This window comes from Haliotis cracherodii, unplaced genomic scaffold (genome assembly GCF_022045235.1).
Source record: "Haliotis cracherodii isolate W230 unplaced genomic scaffold, xgHalCrac1.p SCAF_7, whole genome shotgun sequence".
Taxonomy (NCBI): domain Eukaryota; kingdom Metazoa; phylum Mollusca; class Gastropoda; order Lepetellida; family Haliotidae; genus Haliotis; species Haliotis cracherodii.
In genome coordinates this window covers 49970204-49976742 of record NW_027266330.1, presented here as the reverse complement: position 1 = coordinate 49976742, position 6539 = coordinate 49970204, and the positions used below count along the sequence as shown (strand labels likewise).

Below are 6539 nucleotides of genomic sequence, written 5' to 3'. Positions count from 1 at the left end.
GGAAAGACCGATTTTGTCTTGGGTACATCACACTTCAAGAAGGAAACAATCATCAAACATTCAACAAGTGCCAAACACCTGTACTGCAGAGACATTTGTTTGAATAAACAAACTAGTGCCAAACCAGTGATTAAGGGTTTCCAGAAACAAGAGTGCATTACGTCTGAGGTTATTAAGAATGATTTAATAATCAAAATGAACACTGCTTACACATTAGCAATGGAGGAAATGCCTTTCACCAAGTTTAGGTCTTTACTACTTCTTCAAAAGAAGAATGGCCTTGATGTCTCTTATGATTATGCAAATGAAGTAAAGTGCGCAGAATTTGTGGCAACAATTGCGTCAGAGATGAAGGCAGGGGTGGAAGATGACATTAATGAATGTCCATATTACTCTGTCATGTTTGACAGTGCGACTGACAACTCTATCAAAGAAACAGAGGCTGTCATTGTCAGAATCATAAAGGATGGTAAACCTGTGAACAGACTTTTAGGTATTGCCGAGCTAAAACATGCCCATGCAGATGGAATTCTAGAAGGGTCTCCGAACAGTTCATGAGAGTGAAACAGGAAAATTTCAAAGAGAATTTAGTGTCGTTTTGTGCTGACGGGGCATCTGTTAATCATGGAGAAACTGGAGGGGCCAAGCTTAGACAACAGTGTCCTTGGATGATTGGCATTTGGTGTTTACCTCATAGGTAAGAGTAACTTACAAGGTAAATTTCAATAATACTGATAATTATGTTATATTTCAACTGATATAGTGTATCTTACAAATTCAGCATTTTTTAATGTTCAAAATAAAAGCTAATCTATAACATCATGTTTCATTCTCCAAATTTATTTACATCAGATTATCAGATGATTAATGAATGTTTTCATGAAATTTATTTAATTTTAATTTCAAAGTGCTTTTAAAATTTATTAATTTATCTTCCTGTCAATTCAAAAAAATTTATTATTTTTAGATGGTGCCCTCATCTTGCCAAAGCCTTGACCATTCTTCTCAGTGACAGTGGCCAGTATGCAGTGATAACACAACATGCTGAACATATTTCAGTGACGAGCAAGAATTCAGATGTCCAGGGCAGGGCGAAATTTGTGCTAAAGCGGTTGGAGACATTCAAATTTGCTGCATTTTGTCATTTCCTTCTGGATCTTCTGACAACCATCTCCAAGTTGAGCCTTTTTCTACAGAGCGAGAGAACAATTCTTCCGAGCGCGGTTGCAGCCATCCAGACATGCCTAACTGCAGTTGAGACCATGGATGTTAGAGTTCAGCCTGGGGGACATTTAGAGGCATTTCTGAAGATGACAGCTTCTTTGCAGCAGTCTGATGAAGTTGTATCCCTACAAGGTGTCATCCTGAAGAAGACCCCAGAGGATATTGACACAGACTTGAACACCTCACCACTTACTCTCTCTCGGGACATCAAGGTTGCAGCCAGAAAAACAGCGGAGGGTTTGTCTGAGCATTTCAAGGCTCTTCTAGGCAGTACTCACTGGGATGACATTACTGATGGTGCTGCCAAGGCTGTTGCCTGCTTCAAGATTTTCAACCCAGACACATGGCCTGATAACATACCAGAGCTTTCATCTCATGGGGAAGAACAACTCCAGTACCTTATTGAATGGTTCAGGAGTAGACTCATCAGGTATGGTTTTTGTTTGAATTAATTTTTAATATTTGTTGAGCTTTAAATCTGAAATTGCTTTTAACTGTTGTCGTAAAGGTTAATAAGGAAGTTGGTGTTCATTAGTTGAATTTGCCACAAACAATACGCTGTTATATACTTATTCATGTTTGATACAGAATTAGTTAATATATGTAGATGTTAAAAAACTGATAATTAATCATCTATTCATTACCAGGAACAGATGTGATGTGAATTCAGTGATTCACCAGTGGAGACTCTTCAAACAGCTGGTCAGCGCAGAGTTTCAAGACAAGAACTACACCAGTCTCTATGCAGTACTTCTCACCAAGGAACCATACAAGACAGACTTTAAGGTAAATAAGAAACATTTAATTGCAAAAATGTTTGAAAGGTAACTAAAGTAAATGGTTTATTTGACAAATTAACTGAAAAATCTATAGTCACTTCATTGACCAACTGGGTAGGCCTTGATCTCAAAGTAAAATATAACTAGTTAAGTATTTCCAGTAGTAATCTGTTGGTAGTGTCTGAGTGATGAAATCAATCTTTTTATTATGTCTTGAATTTATTCTGTATTTAATTTTTCCAGGATCTTCTTCACCTAATCCAAGTGATGCTGGTTATTCCCGTTACATCTGCTAGCTGTGAGCGCATCTTCTCAGCCCAGAAACGCATAAAGTCTGACTCAAGATCATCCCTTGGTGTTGAGACACTGGAGGATCTCATAAGAATATCTGGTGATGGACCCAGCCAACAAGACTTCACACCACAACCAGCAGTTCTCAGGTGGATGAAGTGTAGTACACGCCCACGACGCCCTCTTTACAAACAGTGGCCAGCAGAACTTGAAGTGGAAACCTCCTACAGCGACAGTACCTTCAGTGACTCCTGCTGCTGCTCTGATGATGTTACTGACACAATGTTGTTCAGAATATAAAACTGATCATTCAAACCAATGGATTTTTTTGTGTTTTGTTATGCAGAAGCTCAGTTAAATTACAAGTCATTACTTTTGGCTCCTTACATTTTGCCTTGGCTCCTTGAAATTCTATTTGGCTCCTTGAAAAAATAATTTAGGAGCCAAGTGGCTCCGGCTTTGAATTTTTTTTAACTTTGTGGCCTGATACCTTCAGCAATGTTCATTTTTCTTGGTTAGTTTCCAATATATATTTAGGTGTTTCACACTCAATTGAACAAAATGCACCCTCCAAATTGTGACATGTTTTTGGAAACTCAGAATGAGGTATCCGGTGCCGGATCCTTGGTATCCAGTGCCGGATCCTTGGACACCCAGATTGAGGTATCCGGTGAGGTATCCGGTGCCGGATACCCGGATTCCACGTGGCATACTTTCAGGTGAGGTGTCCATGCCGGATACCACGGATCTGGTATCCGGCAAGGTATCTGCCAGCGGATACCCGGACGCGTTTTGGGTAAGTGTCCGGAGGTATCCGGCAGGTATCCGGATTCCGGAAACTGCATTTTTTTTGCTGTGCCTATACTCAGACGTTCCTGAGCCTTGTGCTTATTACCGTTATCATTGTGTTAGTTAATTGGAAATGCGTGTCGATCAAGTACGTGCCATAAATTGTACCATTCCGAACTTATCACGAGACTGTGTGTATGAATCATTGTCAAATAGTGGTGACATATAGTGGATACAATACGCGAAATCGCGCATCCACAGAACGGAAAATTTGGACAAGGCATTAAGCAATCCGCATGCGCAGAACGATTGACTTCAGCACTTCCGCAAAGCGCTTCGAGTACAGCGTCAAACTCGGGCCTGTAATCTAACATGTGAGAACTGACCAATGAAATCTGAGAAGTAGGAATACCGGTAGACGTTGTTGCTTGATTGACAATGTCAATCAAGAAAGGGAAGAGCTGGATGATATCGTTCTCTCCCAGTAAATTCCGATGTCAAATAATGACGTTATTTGGACGGATAAACGATGGTTTGAAAGAGCCCAAATAACGTCGTTTTTCCGTCCAATGACCATATACGGAAATAAGCGACGTTTTCGTGTTTGCAGTGTCAGTTAACTCGCTTGCCTCGGGAAGATGGCAACGGATGAATATGACCTTTACTTCCAGGGATACAAAACAACAACTCTATGAAATAATCGAATCAAACAAACCCGAGCCCGTGTATATGGTTGACAATTACATCAAAGGTCAAAGTCTTTCGACTTCCCTCTTACCACAGCGATCTGAATTCAATACGGTTGGTATGTGGTATCATTTATGAGTTAGTGAGTGAGTTGTGTTTAACGCCGCTTTTAACAGTATTCCAGTTATATCGCGGCGTGTCAGCTTAATGTGGAAGGAAAGCCCGAAGTGATGCAAGTCTCAGACGTTTACCACATAGGTGAAACCCACGAGCACGGGTATGGTGCTGACAAACCTAGAAACATAATCGGGGCGAACCGGGATTCGAACCCACAATCACAGGTTTCTGGCGTGTCCACGGGACGCAACTCTGCACAGCGAATCGCGGCGCCTTAGACTACTTGGCTATCCGTGCCCCCTGCTATCATCAAAGGTGACGCTGGATGTTGAAAAGCTAGTAAAGAAATCCCTTGGTTGGGTGACAATGGAGACATGCGTTACCAAAGTCGTCAACGAGATAGAGTTAAGATACTGGTCACGAGATGGACTTCAGCAAGTAACAGTCTCAGTCCGAGAGTACGGGGGCCCATACCCGCCACTGGTGAGATCATTTTTCACTGTGTGCCTCTATATTTTACCAGGCGGCCGCCAGATACTTCTACTGGTGAGATCATTTTTCACTGTGTGCCTCTATATTTTATCTGGCGGCCGCCTGATACTTCTACTGGTGAGATCATTTTTGCATGCGTACCTCTATATTTTACCTGGCGGCCGCCAGATACTTTTTACGACGTAGCACCCAATCAGCACTACTAATTCTCTGCTCATGGCTCATCAAGCATGCGATACCTAGTTTAGAACCAAAGCTCAAACTTACGGATACAATTTCCAACCTGTCGATTGCCAGGGCACTGATCTGGAAGTAATTCTAGATACACGTGGTACGCCAATTTGAAACGCAATGTATCTGGCAAAATAGAGGCATACAGTGAAAAATGATCTCAACAGTGGCGGGTATGGGCCACCGTACGAGAGCCAGTCAGATTGCAATTAAAATTATCATGGCACGACACGTTATGCACTTAGACTGGTTCCCGTTCGTTCCTGCGACAGACTGGGACAGACTGGAACGACCGGTATTGGGTAAAACAACCTTCACCTTGACTTTACGGTAAACTGGTTTCGCGCTTTAGCTGGCTAAATAGACAGAAACATTGTCAAGATAATATTGCAACTAATGTGTCGTCTGTCAACAGTGACATAGAAATTGCAAATATTTTGGATCGGGCGAACAAGCACCATTCTTGTATTTTTTTCAATTAAAGGCTAAACAACGTGATGCTGTTTTGGCATGTGCATCAAGGGATGTTTTGGGTGTTCTACCGACTGGTTACGGCAAAACTGTTGTGATACAGTGTCTACCGTATTTGAACGATTCCGCCAGCACTGTCGTGGTTGTGAATCCACTAAAAGCGATTCTCGAGGAGCAGCACAATCGCCTCGGTAGCCGCAGTAATAATTAATCATGAAGATGTTGATTATTTATCTAATGGGTGTTTGGGATCTGCAGAGTCGGAGAAGAAAATGAGTAAAGAGTGGCTATGTTAACTTCATTTTGGGCACCTGTGTAGTGTGGCTGTTAAACGATTTCTAATGTCAGAAGACATGTCATCACAGGTAAGTTAGAAGTCAGCTCAAAACTCAAAGCAGAGATTGTTACGATAAATGTCACCTACAGAAATCTAGGTCGATTTCCTTTTGCATGTTGTATGTTGTTAGTGTTTTCATATAACTATGGACACATAATACGAGTTAGGGTCCATTATATAACCTGAACATACTGATTGAAGATTGAACACTTGATGAATTATTGAAACATGATCCAAAACATGCGTCAATTATGCACAGAATCACATTGAAATAAAGAAAATGTGTTGCATAGCCTATCGATATGGTCATGATATTGTCTTCCTCGTGAATTCTATGAAAATATTATTATTATCATCATCATCATCATCATCATCGTCGTCGTCGTCCTTGTTGTTGTTGTTGTTGTTCATGAAACAAGCTATTGGTGGAAAATAAATGTATGTTTCATGTTTGGAAAATAGTGCTATTTAAACCTCCTGAAAGGGCGATACCTTGACGTGGTCAGGAGGCTTAATTCTCTTTGTCTTTGATATGGTCGTAAGGGAAGTCCAAACTCGCCTTGTTGTAGTGGTTATTTCATTGCACATTTTGTTAAATGTTTTCTATAAATAAACATGTCTTGGTGTACTGTGTCCCATTGTCCTCACCCCGTATTCAAATTTCAGATCAGTCACATTATTGTTGATGAGGCGCATTGTGTCATATCATGGGGGTAATCTAACTCAAAGTAGGGGGTTTACGTGCCATCCTCCCACAGGCCAGCATGCTGGCTTTAACAGTTACAGCTACTATTAAAGCCCAGCATAACAATTCAGGAGGCTTTGTGCATGGTGAATCCTCTAATTGTAGCTGAAACTCCTGACAGGTGAAGCTTTTTTTAAAATTTTTGATGCCATGTCATTAAGTTGTTATACCAACTTTTAAAACTCTTTTTGTCTTGATAAACCTGTATGTGTATGTAATTTACAAGAATGAAGGCTATATACTGGTACAATGTTTTAAAAATATTTATGATTTCGAAGTTGCAAAGTTTGACTGCAGAAGTACTGTCTTCCATCCGTTTGTATTATCATACCCTTATTATAGAACAACATGAATCCATAACGAGCATAATTCATGT

The 6539-nt window shown here is 40.7% G+C and overlaps 1 pseudogene; it reads left to right on the top strand.

The window, feature by feature from the left end:
- Nucleotides 1-399: 399 nt before the first annotated feature.
- On the top strand, nucleotides 400-2594 carry LOC139447715 (zinc finger protein 862-like; annotated as a pseudogene).
- The last annotated feature ends 3945 nt before the right edge of the window (nucleotides 2595-6539 follow it).